The sequence below is a fragment of the Chrysoperla carnea genome, chromosome 1 (assembly GCF_905475395.1).
Source record: "Chrysoperla carnea chromosome 1, inChrCarn1.1, whole genome shotgun sequence".
Lineage (NCBI taxonomy): Eukaryota > Metazoa > Arthropoda > Insecta > Neuroptera > Chrysopidae > Chrysoperla > Chrysoperla carnea.
Window position 1 is genome coordinate 73,036,147 of NC_058337.1, and position 15,594 is coordinate 73,051,740.

Sequence of the window (15,594 nt, forward strand, 5' to 3'; positions counted from 1 at the left end):
TTTATATAAGGAGCATTTTTTACATCTAAACTTTTCCTCTATCTCTAACGGTTTACAAGATGGGTCCTAGGGACCCACGACCCTGTTGACCTATGTTGCTCTTTTACGAACTCGACCTCACTTTTTACATCCTGAGCACGCTATGCTAATTTCAGCTTTTTTCGTTTTTGAATTATCATGTTGTCAGACAGACGGACAGACGGGCAGACAACTGGACATGGACTACTTACGTGATTTTATAAATAACTATACCAAAATTATGTTCGTAATATCAATATTTTTAGGGGTTGCAAACTTGGGACTAACCTTAATATACCTTGATACATTTTATATATACATGGTATAAAAACTGTCTATTTGACCCAAATATTATATAATAGGTTTTTCGTGGTATTAAAATCAATAGACTAACTATTTAAAGTTATTTACAAATTTTGACAATCTATTTTATATATATTTTTGGAAAGTACAATACTAAAGCTTTGCCTTAATTTGTGCCCTTTCTGCGAGAAAACTATGATGTTTTTCGTGTTAAACAAAGCAAAGTACCAAAAACTACAATATTCTATGTTAAATATCGAATCGTACTAGTTCAACTCGTGGATACGATCCGCAACTTTTCATACAGTGTGTCCATTTAATCTTACATATTTTCATTATTTATAGGAAAATCGATTTGAAATTTCGCACAGTCATACAGCGTGTTGGGTCACATTTTTTAAGAAACTCGTCGCCCTATTAGCTCAATTGGCTAAGGCGTAACCAATTCCGTCCGCGGTATGCTTCGGGTAGTGGGTTCGATTCCTGGCGTCGCAACAGCATTGATTTAATAGTTGTGATGGGCTGGTGTAGTGTACGGTACATGCATGAAGTAGGTGCACTCAGCATCTGAAATTGACGAGCTGATAAATGAAATTATCAGCGGAACGATGATAAAACACATATATGGTATCACAATGGACTCTATAGAATAAGTGTGTCCTTCGTGGACAGCCAATATAACCTAACCTAACCTTACCAAAATCAGAACTTTAAACTCAGCCTACTACACATTGACAAATAGGGCCGATTCTTAATATTTTTCCAGACATCAGAGATGGTTAGATATATCGAAAAAAAAACTATTAGAAAACTTGCTTAGAAAATATTTTTACACCCATATACCGATTTTCATGACAAAATTAACCTTTTTCAATTTTTTCATTATTTTGGTCTTTACTCTCAAATTTACAAGTTTGAAATATTTGAATACATAACACTTAACACAATAAATTATCAATTTGTCTAGTTACATTCCATAGTACAAGTTATAAAAGTTTATTTTTTAAATTTTGTAACTACTGTGATATGAAATGTAAAAACAAGCGAGGATTTTAACAAGGGTTAAAATCCTCGCAAATGGCCTGGCTTGTTTATTTTCTTCATTTTTCAATATTTAAGTTTACTTAAAAAAAAAAAAAAAAAAAAAAAAAACAATTTTCCTCAACGATATTTTTGGCAACGAAAAATTGTATACGTATGATAATATAGAGGCTCTAAAGATTACACTACCCTCCAACCAAGTCTGCCTTTTTTATTAGGATATTATGGGAAAGGTTTTCTGACGAGAGATCTGACGAATTTTCAGCATGCCTCAAATACCTGGCCAAAAATATAGACCAGCTCTCGAGCTAAAACGCCATTTGAAAAGTGGAATTAAATAATGATTAAATATTCAATAAAATGAAAGAAAAAAACGATCGAATCGAAAAAGTTGTGTTGTTAATTGTGAAAACACACCCAGTAATAATCCAGAATTTTTGCTGGATATTTGATCATGATTCAGAAACATTTTTCTGGATATTCTTATGAATTAGACAGAAAATAAAACCAAAAAATAAAAATAACAAGAGATGGCGTGCTACTTTACTAGCATTTTTTTGTGTGAATAAAAAACGAGTCAAAGATCAAACCTCAAAATTGAATCATAAAATATATTGACTCTATCCCCTACCATGATCAATAAAATTTTAAAAATAGTATGGAAAATTATTAAGTTAATTTCAGTTAGCTTAAATTTATATTGACTCTTCCCTTTACAATAATAAACAAAATTTAAAAAATAGTATGAAAAATTATTCATATAAATTATTAGTTAATTTCAGTTAGCTCCATCTACACATAAAAAACAAATATACGTGAAAATATGTCAATATTTTCTTTTCCTACAACAAACAAGCATAGTAGATAGATATTTTTGGAACAACAATACCTTTTTTGATAGGAAAAACAAAACAAAACTGATATTACTGAACAATTTTTGGTAAAAAATTAGAATGGTAAATTTATTATACCAAAAATAAATAACAATGTTTAGGAGTACAAAATTTTTCTTTGAATTGCTGACCTTTTTTTGCACACACACACCGTGAAATGAATACAATGTATATGAATAATTAATGCTGAATAAAGATATCAAATAATATTGTTATTTGACAGTTGATAGTTTACTGACAAACTTGTAGTCCTTTTAAATAGAGATAACAAAACTCATTTTGTGATAAGACAAAGATATCATCACATAATAATTTATTAAATTAAATAAAGATGAATATATATGATTTATTATATACAAATGTGAGTGAGAGAGTAATATGGGCGCGGGAAAATCAATAAGCATATATATTGGTAAACCGAATATGGTAGTTCAAGAAAATGTTTACAAGTTAGCGCCACTATACAACACTATAATATTTGTATATACCAAGATAAGATTAGACTTCGTCGTACACCATTCGTCTATATGTGTATTGTATATGAAAATTCGTAACTATATTCAATATAAAATTCTCAAATATTGTGTTATTTATTGTAGTTGCGCATTACAAATTTAGGGTATTTTACGTTCTGCGTGAACAAAATCATGACATTAGGTTGGTAAACGTGGACAGCTAAGGTTGTATTTAACGAGATAGATAGATATATAACGAGTTTTTCTTTCTCTTTCTTAAGTTTTTCACATATATACCCAAGTATATATTATATATATTCAAAGTTTTTGTATTATTAATTTTACTTATCTTCCGTTTGGTAAGTAAATTTTTCATTTATAATTTTCCACAAAGCATGTTTAGAAAAAAATTTCTAGATTCCACCAAAATATATATATTTAGTAAAATATTCACACAAATTTTTATTAAAATAATATTAGTTTAGCTCTAGGATGAAAACGTTACCGCAGCATGTTTTAATAACGATTCGCATATATATAGTACATTCGGGATATCCTAGGTAGTAAGTTTTCCTCGCTACTCTAGACCGCTGCAGTAATATTATTGACATTTTTTTCCGTATACAATTTTTTATGTTATATTTTCCATTTCACTTTTTAAATTAAAAATGTGGACTATTCAGTTTTATTTATTTATCTATTTTTTATAGTCTCGTAATGATGTAATTTTTTGTAACAATACAAATAATACACGCTTTGCTGATTCTACTTGAAGGTTATTGAATTATTCTTTTACAATAATTAAATGTTTACGTCATCGAGAACAATAAATTTCTCATGATTTGAATAACAAATATTAGTTTGATTCGTGACAGAAGATTTGTCTTCTGCTAAAGTTATTATGCACCGTAAAAAAGCCGTTAGTATAATACTTAAGATAACCTAACCAATTTCATTATATACACATATATTGCGCATGCTCACTTTTACTTTTTCTGATTCGTTTTATTTTGATTCTACTATTGGTTTAATTTTTCTGTATATTACTGAAACCGATTTGACAAATAAGAGGGGGAAAAAAATCATATTATTCCATTAGACTTTTTCTCGTTTGTGTGATTGAAAATTTTATACATGATTGATTACTAATAGAGTTTTTGAAGAAATTTTTCATTTTCCCATTTTCATGTGGAAATTGTCTTGTTGATTCATAAATAAGGGGAATTTAAGTAGATTTTCACTAATTCTCACGCAATATTCTGATAAAAAATTGTTTTTAGGTATTTAAAAACTATTTAATTGAAAAAAAAATAATTTAACCGTTCTTGAGTTCATTTTTTGTTAGAAAGATTTCTTTTAAAAATTAAATCAATACAGTGTTTGTTGGAAGGGTTTTATATAATCTATTTGAATGGAATAACGTAAATAAAATTTTAATTAATAATATATCCAAATTCAATATTTTAATCAATACGATTCTTTTTTCAACAATTTCTTTAAAGCTAAAAGCGTAGACGATATCTTTTAAAACAAATACGATACCTTTTTCTAACAAATAGATATTTGTTTTAAACAAAAAAATATTTGTTAATGAAACTTTATTCATAATGCAACTTCAAAAAAGCTCTATTTTAAAAACATGTGTTTTAAATATGTTTGTATGCGAAGCACGCAGACTTCGTTCATTATTTATTTACACTCTCACGAGTGGATTTTAGTATACAACTAAATATATTTGTGCAAAATTGATTCCATACATTTGGAATAAATGTGTCCAACTAACATAGGGCATCTAAATAAGTACACATCATCACTTATAGACAAAGAAACGCGAAGGAATAAAGTTCGAAACATTTGAGCATTAAGTCAAATTTGAATGCAGTTTTCGGCATTCGATTCGTTAGAGCGTCAGAAATTTTGTGACCTAGTCTGATTTATAAGAAATTAAAAACATTCAATTAGTATAATTAATATGCATTTTATAATTGCATTTTAAATTTACCGTTAATATTAAATTCACAATTCGGTTAATAATGATGAAAATGACGAATTGTGAATTAAATACTAACGGTCAACTTAAAATGCAATTATATACATATTTTTAATTTCTTATAAATCAGACTAGTTCACCAAAATTCCTGACGCTCTAACGAATCGAATGCCGAAAACCGACTAACTACTCGAATTTTTCGAACTTTGATCTTTTTTTGTGCTACGTTTCTTCGTCTATTGGGGCAGCTACATGTTTAAATAAAATTCTAAACACATAATTAAATTTTTTGTCTTTACTAGATACAGTTGCTGAGTAAATACTAAGTTTTTAGTTTTTTACACTTTCTTTTAAAATATTAATATAAAATGAGTATCTATGGTGAGGAATAATAAATATTTCTTCATAAAAATATTGATGCCTGATATAGATACTGTTTTCAATATCTAGCAATATTTTATAAAAGTATAAAAAGTAGGAAGTTTTCATGATAAAAAATGAAGATATGTAAACGACAAGGAAGTTGCACAATCACAACAAGACGCGCGTTAGATATTTATTTTAGAAAAGACATGCTTTATTGTATCCTGTTTTAACTAACACTTTTTCACTAGCAAAGTTATTTCAGAAATTTTACAACCCTAATTCTATTTATAAATCTAGTCAATCTCACTTCAAAAAGTAGCGTAAGTAAACTTACTTTAATATAAGGTCTTTTCAACTCTAAATGTCTTCTAGTTGTTACGGTTACTCTATGCACTTTACTGTTCGCTGTTATAGCAGAATTTATCTTGGTATAGAGAGGTAAGATTCATAAAATGACGAAATTTAAAAACAATTGTTTCAAAAAAGCATAAGATACGACTTCTGACATTTGTGGCTTAAATTAGGCATAAATTCTTTGTTATCTCTTAAGTATCAAGAAAAAAAACATTAAATTTGTAATTCGAAAAGAATGTCAAATATGTCAATATTCGCGTAAAAAATTCGACTCTAATTTTTTAATATTCAAATTTAACATAAATATTAAATGTAGCACCATTCAATCATTCCATTCAATCAGTCATTGTGCCGCTAGTTTTCAACGGGTTTTATCTAGTACATTTAATATATGTACATAAAAAACCTCCAGTGATACATAATGATCAAAATTTTTTGAGCGTCCGTAATTAGTTCTTTGTGAATAGAGTATAATATACATCTATATAGTAAAAAAATCAATTATTGTTAGGTTTGTATTAGGAGCCCGTAGTATAATCAATTAAATTCCATTTATTAGTAATTCTTTCAAAATGAACTAGCAGTTATGCGCCCACTTCGCTAAGCAATTTCAACTTTAAAAACAAAGACTAACGTGCTATGACCTCCACTTTCTTGCCCTCACTTACCCCACCTTTTAAATGAGAATGAGAACTCTAGGATATTTCATTATATCAAAAACCCAAATTATTTAGGGTTTGTGAATACTTTTGATAATTTCATATTTTGAAAGGCTACTAGAATGCGTAATTTCCGAGATTTGACTCTACATGTATGAGGGTGTTTTTACTTAAGTCTAAGGTTTCTAAAGCTAAGATATATTAATGGTAGAAGAAACCAAAATCTGTCCACGTGTCCGTGTGTACTATAAAAATGAAAATAGGCTAATCTTCATCTAAAATATGAAATTGCTTAAGGACCATTAAGCAGGCAATGTGCCATAGATCTATAAAATCCACGAAAATTAAGCTATAAACTGTTTCGTAAACAATTTTTTTAAATAATAGAATTTTTAATAAATTCGATTATTCTAGGTTATGGCATGTAAAAAAAAAAGATTAATCCTAACTTTCGGCCGCGTGATAAATAAGTTCCAGATTCGATGTAGAGCATATTACTATTCTTGCGAGATAGAGGGGAAGGGGGTAAGTAAAATTAATAAAAGTGAGAAAAGTTTCCCCCCCTCTCACTTATGCTAAACATCTGAAGAAAGGTAACATAGTTGATTGATATTAGTCGGGAAGGAAAGGGGAGATATGTCAGCTAGTATTACGTAACTTTTTGTACGTTCATTAGGGAACTTATTTGGTAAGCAGCAGAACCTTTTTTAATTTTATTCATTTTATTTCCCCCTTCCCCTCTATCTCGAAAATGTCCGGTATGCCATATAAACGTTCTATGAGAGAAAATACTTCACACCGGCTTAGGAGCTTGTTTACCACGTGGTAGAAAGTTCGCGTTCGTTCATAAACTAGATACTGAAAACAAGCATGTAATCACATAATACATGTTAGGTTAAGAGTTATATTGACTCTGCACTAGAGACAATTTCTCAATTACTTTAAGAGGTAGTACACAACAAAACAACTCTTGAGACGGATGAAATTTGTCTGAGATATAGATGATATTAAAAAAATGTCTTGAAAAGAAAAATTCCATTTCAATAGAAAACATTAAATTATAACAAACATTTGATGAGGGGGAAATATGATCTTAGTGATAGAGCTCTGTTTTCAGTGATGTACTTTTTTTTTTATTAATTGGAGAGTTATGACTAATATCTAATACGTTTTAAACTAAATTTATTATAAAGTGATGTGTTGAGTTCTTGCACGTACCTTGTTGCTATCATAGGATCGTTCTTTTTAGCTAAGTGTACTTAAGTAAAAATAGATAGTTTCATAAGTACACAGTAAAAAAAACTTCGTTTTACTCGACTACACACAAAACATAAAGGAGCTACGAGCTAAAACAACTTGATGCATTTCAACGTATCATTCTCGAAAAAATATAAGGTGCTCATGATAGGTGATTGAGTTACGGACATGCTCAAATGTATCATGTTTGGTATCAATTACAAAGTATTTTGTGCGATCATTTTAGTAATTAAAAAAATGGTGACCTTAAACATTTCTTCTGCTGGCAGAACACCCTCAAAACCACCCTAATATAAAAAGCTAAATATCTTAACGCCAAACCTAGAGCCTGTTTATGACGGCCATATTAGATGCTTGGCGTCATTAATGATTTTTCCAATTTATATCAGTTTTTCTTTCAGGAAAACAATGACCAGTTTGCTATAGTCACTTTCTATATAGATCGTCATTATATATAAAAAACTAACGGAATTACGGGCTTCGTGAATATCGGCTTATAAAATAGCATGAAATTGGGTATTTATCGTAAATAATTGAATATCAACCCATTCAGCGCCCGTAGGATGGCATAAAATAATACAAGATATCATGTTTCGTATCAAATTAAAAGTATTTACAGGCAACTTAATAGAATAAAATAAAATTTAAAAACTAAAAAACCGGTTGCGCAAACATTTAAAATAAGCTTCAAATATAGTATATCAAGAACCTGATTTCCGTTATCCTTTATGTGTAAATTTTTGAGCCCCAAAACTATTTTTATTGCAAGGCCTTTCAAATAAAATGAGGTTTTGGATTTTCCATTATCTTTTATGCACATTTTTACCGGTTGCTTCATCAGGTTTATTTACACTTAGTGTATTACACTGAGCTAAAAAGAACAGACGATATGAACAAACGTATCATTTTATCAATCTTATTATTTATAATAATCAATTAAAATTATTAAATTTGATACATAAGTAAAAATATAGGGTGATCTTTTAAAATTTTCCAGCCTTGTATTTAGAAAATAAAATATAAAATCAATAGTATATTACACATCTAGGGAGCAAAAGTAATAAATGTCACAGATAGCCAAGGGTGATAAACATGAGATCTGAGACATTCTTTACTTGCTCCCGTGGTATGTTGACTTTTTTCGCGTCGACGGAGATGGAAAGCGGCAACATTGTTTAGCACAGCAGGATGAAAGTTGACACTTCCCGCCAGGAGAGGAGAAAAACTTATTTCCTATTATTTGGTACCTGAAGAAGAAAATTTTTGATCAGTAAATTCTCGAAATAATAACTTTTACAGATCATTTTTTATCGAAAAATAATCTTTTGTTCACAATATATTTTTCTTATCTTCTTGTTACAGGTTTTATCCTTAAAAAATCAGGTACCGAAAATTGGGTCTAGGACGAAAATGTTGATCTCCGCAAAAAAAAAAAGTTTCGCTTTTTTTTGTTTTTCTATTTCGTTTCAGAAATATATGATTGGAAACTTTTTAAAAAATCACTCTACATAGAACTTCAGTTTTGTAAATATGCATACTCATTAATTGTAAGAAAGAAAGTCAAATACCTTTTTTAAGTATGCAAGTCTCGTATTTCATTCTATTAAGGTTTAAAGGTTATTATTAAATACGTTTTTTATTTATTATTAGAGATCCGTTCACAAAAAACCAGTATCATTATCTTCAATTATCTAAATATTACCTTGACATCAGTTACTTTTTATCTCTACATACGTAATAATACATAATGCTTTCCACTCGAAAATTCGATTATAAGTTTTTAGCTTCAACTAAAAAGAGCTAAACATGGCAATTTTCACGCATAGGTTGAGCATAATTTATAAGCATACGAAAATAATTTTTTTACAGTAGAATCCCGATAAGTTAGAAACCAAAGGAGGTGTTAAATAATTTGAGTTATCGAGTTTTTAACTTACTAAGGGTCTAGCTTGAGGAGTTTTTAATGGTTCATATTTGTACTTAGTGAGGTTTATTTATGTCCTTTGTTTATTGATTACACACTCGTGTGAAGTATATTATTATTTATTATATACACAAGGATTAGGTTAAATCACTGGTGAGCAATCTTTGACTTTGTTGTATTCTGAGTGACTTATAGCAAATGATGTATGTTCCGAAGTGATGTGGGTGATGTACTGTATCTATGTTCCGAAATGAGATGGATGTTACTGAATTATGAATGAAAATATTAACGCGTTTAGTTTTTGAGGTCGTCCAACTTGAAGTTACTGAGATCCAGTGTCAGAATTATTCGAATTATTCGTTTAAGTAGTAGAAGTTTTGTATTTTAAGTAAAAGAGATTTTAGGCACCGAGGGTAAGGGAAAAAATAAATTTATTAATTTATTTTTTACATTATTGAGGCTCTAATGTACCTGCATTATAATATCTTAATATATATATTTCTTGTGTGTGTGTGTATGTAATTGAACTCCTCCTAGACGGCTGGACCGATTTTGATGAAATTTTTTGTGTGTGTTCGTGGAGATTCGAGAATGGTTTAGATTTACAATTTGGTCCAGTACAACTGTTTTTGAGGGCTCCGTACCAAAAAAATGAAATTTCATTAAATGGCGGGAGCGCATATAAATCATATCACATTATGTATACTATGTGTACTATGTATTTTTAATAGTATTCAGGTATTGTCAATAGGCATTTATTAGAGCCATATGCGAGCGCAGCGAGCTCTACTATCAAAGGTCAGGCCAAAGGTCGAAGGTCAGGCCACTCCAATAAATAGGAGTTAAATTGGGGTTTAGCGGGGTGGGTTTAGCGGACAGGCTAAACGTAGTATAGGTATTCATGAATTGAAGTTACGTTTTTACGGGACAACGTCCGTCGGGGCCGCTAGTACAACTATAAATCTTAAAGTGAACATGTTAAAAAGGGGTGTAAATTAAGATTTTTTATAATGTTTAGGCTCATATCTATAACATGTTTATTTACTTCTGTCAATAAATTGTTTTTAAAACTTTTACTAATATTCAGCTTGGACTCACAGAAAAAGATAATAGACAACTCATCGGAGTCTCTTTGATACCATTTTTTTTTTTTGTCTTTTATTAGGTAATTTCTATATGAAAGGAGACGAACCATTTATGATATCATAACGAATCTTGCTTGATTTTTTTTTACCATGTAATAATTAATAAATATAAATAATATTTTTACATGTTAAGGCCAAAAGTAGGTGATCTAATTTATTTTTAATCAAATATTATAAAAAATTTAGGGGAATAATACTCCAGGTGCCAATCCAGTTTTCATAGCCGATAGATGTCTATGGCTGCACCAAAGTTTTTCTAACGTATTTTTATCTTAAATAAAACGTTACCAATAAAATTGAATTTTTTTGAGAGGGAAATGCTTTTTTCTTTCGTAAAGTTAATTGTTTTCGAATTATATACAGCTTAATGTATTAAAAAAAATTGAAATATAATTAAAAATATTTTTTTCTGAAACAATCTTTAGGAATAGTTGCAATTTTTGGCCCGTATAAAAATGGGAAACAAGTTAAATGTTAATAAATTTCGATTTTTGACCCAATTTCCTAGATCAGTTTTGTGTATTTTATAAATACGTATTTCGACTACCAAGTAGTCATCATCAGTAAGAATTAGCTAGTCGTGGTTACTCTTATTACTCTTTGCTAATTTGGTGGCGGACTGCAGTCCGGCAGACTGCAGTGCTTAGCAAAGAGTAACATTCATAATAAGAGTAACCACGGCTAGCTAATTCTTACTGATGATGACTACTTGGTAGTCGAAATACGTATTTATAAAATAGAAAAAAACTGATCTAGGAAATTGGGGCAAAAATCGAAATTTATTTCGAAATATCCAAGAGTTCTCATTTATTATCTTCGATAATATTAATAAGTTAAATAAATGTTGGCTTGGTTAAAAATCGTGACCGCCAAAGGGCAACTTGATCGGGATATTCATTGAAATCAATTCTGGTTTCTCACTAAAATTCATGGATTGTCAAAATATTCGGATCTTATAAAAATACTTTTAAACGAATAATTTTATTCAAAAAATACTACCATATCCGCATACAATTTGTTTCTGACCACGTGATTTTTCTTGAGTAATTTAAAGGTCATTATATATTTTATCTTTCAATACAATCAAATCAGAAATTAGGTTATAATTCGAAATTGTGGGTACCTCACTAAAATTTATAATATATAACATTATTTACACACATTAATCAATATATTATAATCAGTAATCTTACATTCAAATTGGAGTATTCAATCGTTCCTGTCACCCACACACAGAGTTTAATAACGACATGTAATCTGTTAATCAATAATCAACTCCTTTCATAACCATTTATCGTTTAATAGTCTGGTGTGTATGTATATTTGTGTATTTTTTTGACATTGTTTATTTCACAATAAAGTCGTTTGATGGAATGAAAAAAGAATACTTTCGTGTACTTTCGTAAACTCCAAAAAAACAAAATATTTATATTTTTTATTTTAATTATCCACCACTCAGGAATAGTGTTATCTTAGCAAATTTTACATGAACCAGAAATCATAATTTTATGGATAGATAATGTTTCCAACAATACCGATACGATATTGAAACGATAAGTGCAAAATAAACAAGTAAAAGAAACAATGAACTGAGTTAATTGTTGAAATGCCTAAGTTAATTGTTGAAATGGCAGTGTTGATTACGCAATCGTTTGTTTTTTGAAGTCATGCAAGTCAAGTCGAGAGACAGTCATTCTTAGATACCAATACATACATACATTTCACACATACATTTCACACATACATTTCACACATACATGACTGATATTACTATATAATTTGCGCTCTAACGGAAAAACAGTGATTGATGTTTACGAAAGAATGTTTCAAACAAGAGTTGTTTATTTTTTTATAAGGAACAGATGGGTCTTACGGACACAAGACCCAATTGACCAATGTTGCTCATTAACGAACTTGATTTCACTTTTTTCGCCCTCTTACGTTGCGAGCAAGCTGTGAAAAGTTTAGCTTGTTATCTTTTTTCGTTTTAGACGAACAGACGGACAGACGTTACAAACTTGGGAATAAACTTAGTAGGTATACCTTGATATATTTGATATATACATGGTATAAAAAGCGAAAATATTACTTTAGAAATTTATTTCGGTTTATATCCTTAATTCACCGTTTATCATATATACACTGTGGATTTTGATATGGACTTGACAAAAAATGATTAGATGATCAATTTATGAAACTTGACTCTCTGATAAGTACTGTCATAAGAAGGAAATTAAAGCTGTAAGAACAATTTACCGATTTTGAGATTTTAAAGTAATTATCGACTCGGTAATCGGCAGAATATGAAAATTCGAGTTAGCTTAGTTTGGAAATGCACTTAGTATAAAAATAATTATGTTATAAGAGCAAAATACATCTTCGCAAACAAGTACAATAGCAAAATAATAAAAATAACCCTTATTGGCTTTGCTTTGCCTCCACTGAAGTCAAATCACAACGGATTATCTGCAACTTTTTGCAACTCTTATGATATTTCTAATTTACTGAGAAAGTAAATGGTATCATTACTATATCGCCATGTTGTCTCGTACAATTAAGGTACATTTTCAAAAAGAAAAACAATTTGAGTACTAAACCATTGTTTGCAATTTTTGTGAAAATTATTATTTGGTCTGACTGTAACTATCAATAATTATTTTTTAAATTTGCTATTCTATTTCCATGGTATTTTGGAATCTGAATGTATCCTCATTTACAACAAATTGCCTTAATCGTAAAATCTGACAAAAATTTGACAGTTTTAGTTGTTTGGAAGCTTTTTTTTTGATACGACACTTTTAAAAAGCAATATATTATACATCGTTTACATCTGTGTCTGCAAGTATCATGTTATTTATGTATAATACGTTGCATACTTCGTTTAAGAATGAGACATGCTCTAAATCTTATTCTATTACTTTTCTGTTTCACAGTAGGTAAAATACCTTTGTAAAAAGTTTTCTTTTGATGAATAAAAATACGAAAATAATTATCATGCTTCTTCTTTCAATTTTTATTAATTATATTCTTGATTAAGGTCATTATAAATAGACCCATACAGTTACTTATGTTACAAACATTAAAAACAAAATTTTGTACTGAAAATAACAACAGTGACATAATTTATGCAATTACACAAAAATAAAATTTCCTGTAATTACTCTGTTTATATGCACTTTTTCTGTTTATAAAAAAACATCGTTTGAAAAAGGTTTATTAAGATGTACAAAGTGTAACAAGGCACTATTAGGATAATAGCAGTGACATTTGTTAATCATGGAAGTTATGCAAATAAATTAATGATATTTTCCATTAGATTGTGTGGTTAATTTTATAGTTATAGGCCAGCAGCTACTCAAAGAAACTTTGATTTGATCGAACCGGACATGCCCCTAAGGATTGATTAATAATTGGGGTATACTGGATTGAACTATTGATACATGGGATAGATAGATACATGGGATAGAAATTTACGAATGGGGCCGATATACGAAATATACCATTAACACTTAACGAATATTTTGAAAAAATAAAGCAATGAAAAATCATCAGCACACATTGGCCTACGGGTAAGATGAGTGTTTGTGGCTCAAATCGAACTGTTTTACATTATTACATTTTGATATAGAACAACTGTCTCCATTTTGGCCAGTATACGTAGTTTTCAATAGAAATGTCTTATCACGTTAACTGATGAATAACATTAAAAAGAGACGAATACATTTTAACAACAACTCTCAATTTTAATCCTCACATTCCAATTTTGATTGAATTCTATGGAGGTAATGGAGTAATTAGCTAAGAAGTAAGAATACAATTGAAACTTTATGCAGACAAACGCAGATGAACGTTCTTTTTTTTCGATATTTTTGGGACATCGTGTATTCATGTATATATAACGTATTTAATGATGTTAATATTCTTTTGATATTTTCATTTTTTCCATTTCTAGATTTGAAAGCTACGTATGAATGTTATGTGTACCTATGAAATGCGGTCAAGTGTTAGGTGAAAATGGTCTTTGCTTATGTTCTAGTTTTCCTATACTTAGAAAATATTTTAATGTGACAAAATATCAACATTAGTTCAATTTCATATTTAAATGTTTTCGAAATTATTGTTATTCAAAGTTTTGGAAAAATAATACCATAGTATACTTGTACACTACCTAAAAATTGCTTATTTCTAATACCAATCACCTCCCTTTTCTTATGTGAAAAATACCAATTTTTTTCTCTTATTTTAAGGAAATTAATAATAAGATAATTTAACGAAAAATGGTTGTAAAAACAACTTTGACATAATATCCATTCTTATAAAAAATTGCCCGTTGACCACGATAACATTCATAAAGATGTTTTCGGTAGGAAAACTACACTAGAAAATCGATCTTAAAAAAGCTGAATGTCTTAACACGCAAGCGAAAAATTAAACCAAAATTCATATTAAACCAAAATTGTTTAGTATGACGATTTTCATAGGAAATCACTTAAAATTTGTGTATTTAACCGACTAAGAACAAGGTTATCAATTTTAAACAGTAAAAAATAGGGTGAGCAATTAAGTTTTGAAGTCGAGGCCATCATATCTTTATTAAATTTGTTTCATTGGCGTCGACTTTAGGGTGTTTCATCGTGTATAAAACCAAAACAAGTAAAATTTACAAAATTTAAAAAAACCCCGATAAATTGTTAATCCCATTAAATCCTCATTAAAACAAAACAAAAACAATCTAAATCGGTTCTTCCGTTTAGGCTCTGCGATGTTACAGATAGACACACGATGTTACAGCCAGACATGCAGATACACATAGCGGTCAAACACACCCCTTTTTTTGGTTCGGAGGTTAAAAATATTGGAATATTTTACGATTTCCCAGAATAAATTATGAGTTACGTCGCTTGAATCCAAAATGCAAAGTGAAACCTTTAAGCATATACACAATGGCGTCAAGATGTTTCGTTAAATATTTTAAAATCATTTTCTTTTCGTAAGATTCCACAAAATGGAAGCTGATATAAATTTTTAAGATACCGTGGATTAAATTTTTGTCATCAACTCGGTAAAAATGTGGAAACCATGGAAAACGTATTGACACTATGGTAAATAGTGTGTCATTTTTTATATTTTGACTTTTTGAGAATCATATTCGCTAAGCAAAATTTTAAATCACTTCTAAACTAAGAATT

The 15,594-nt window shown here is 29.3% G+C and overlaps 1 protein-coding gene across 1 annotated transcript in view; it reads left to right on the forward strand.

Annotated features, from left to right (window-relative positions):
- The first annotated feature begins 2,924 nt into the window (after positions 1-2,924).
- Positions 2,925-15,594, forward strand: part of LOC123291109 (complexin) — a 736,149-nt gene continuing 723,479 nt past the window's right edge. The window contains exon 1 of the mRNA XM_044871566.1: positions 2,925-3,069. The gene's annotated coding sequence lies outside the window, so the exon portion shown is untranslated. The remainder of the gene's footprint in view (positions 3,070-15,594) is intronic.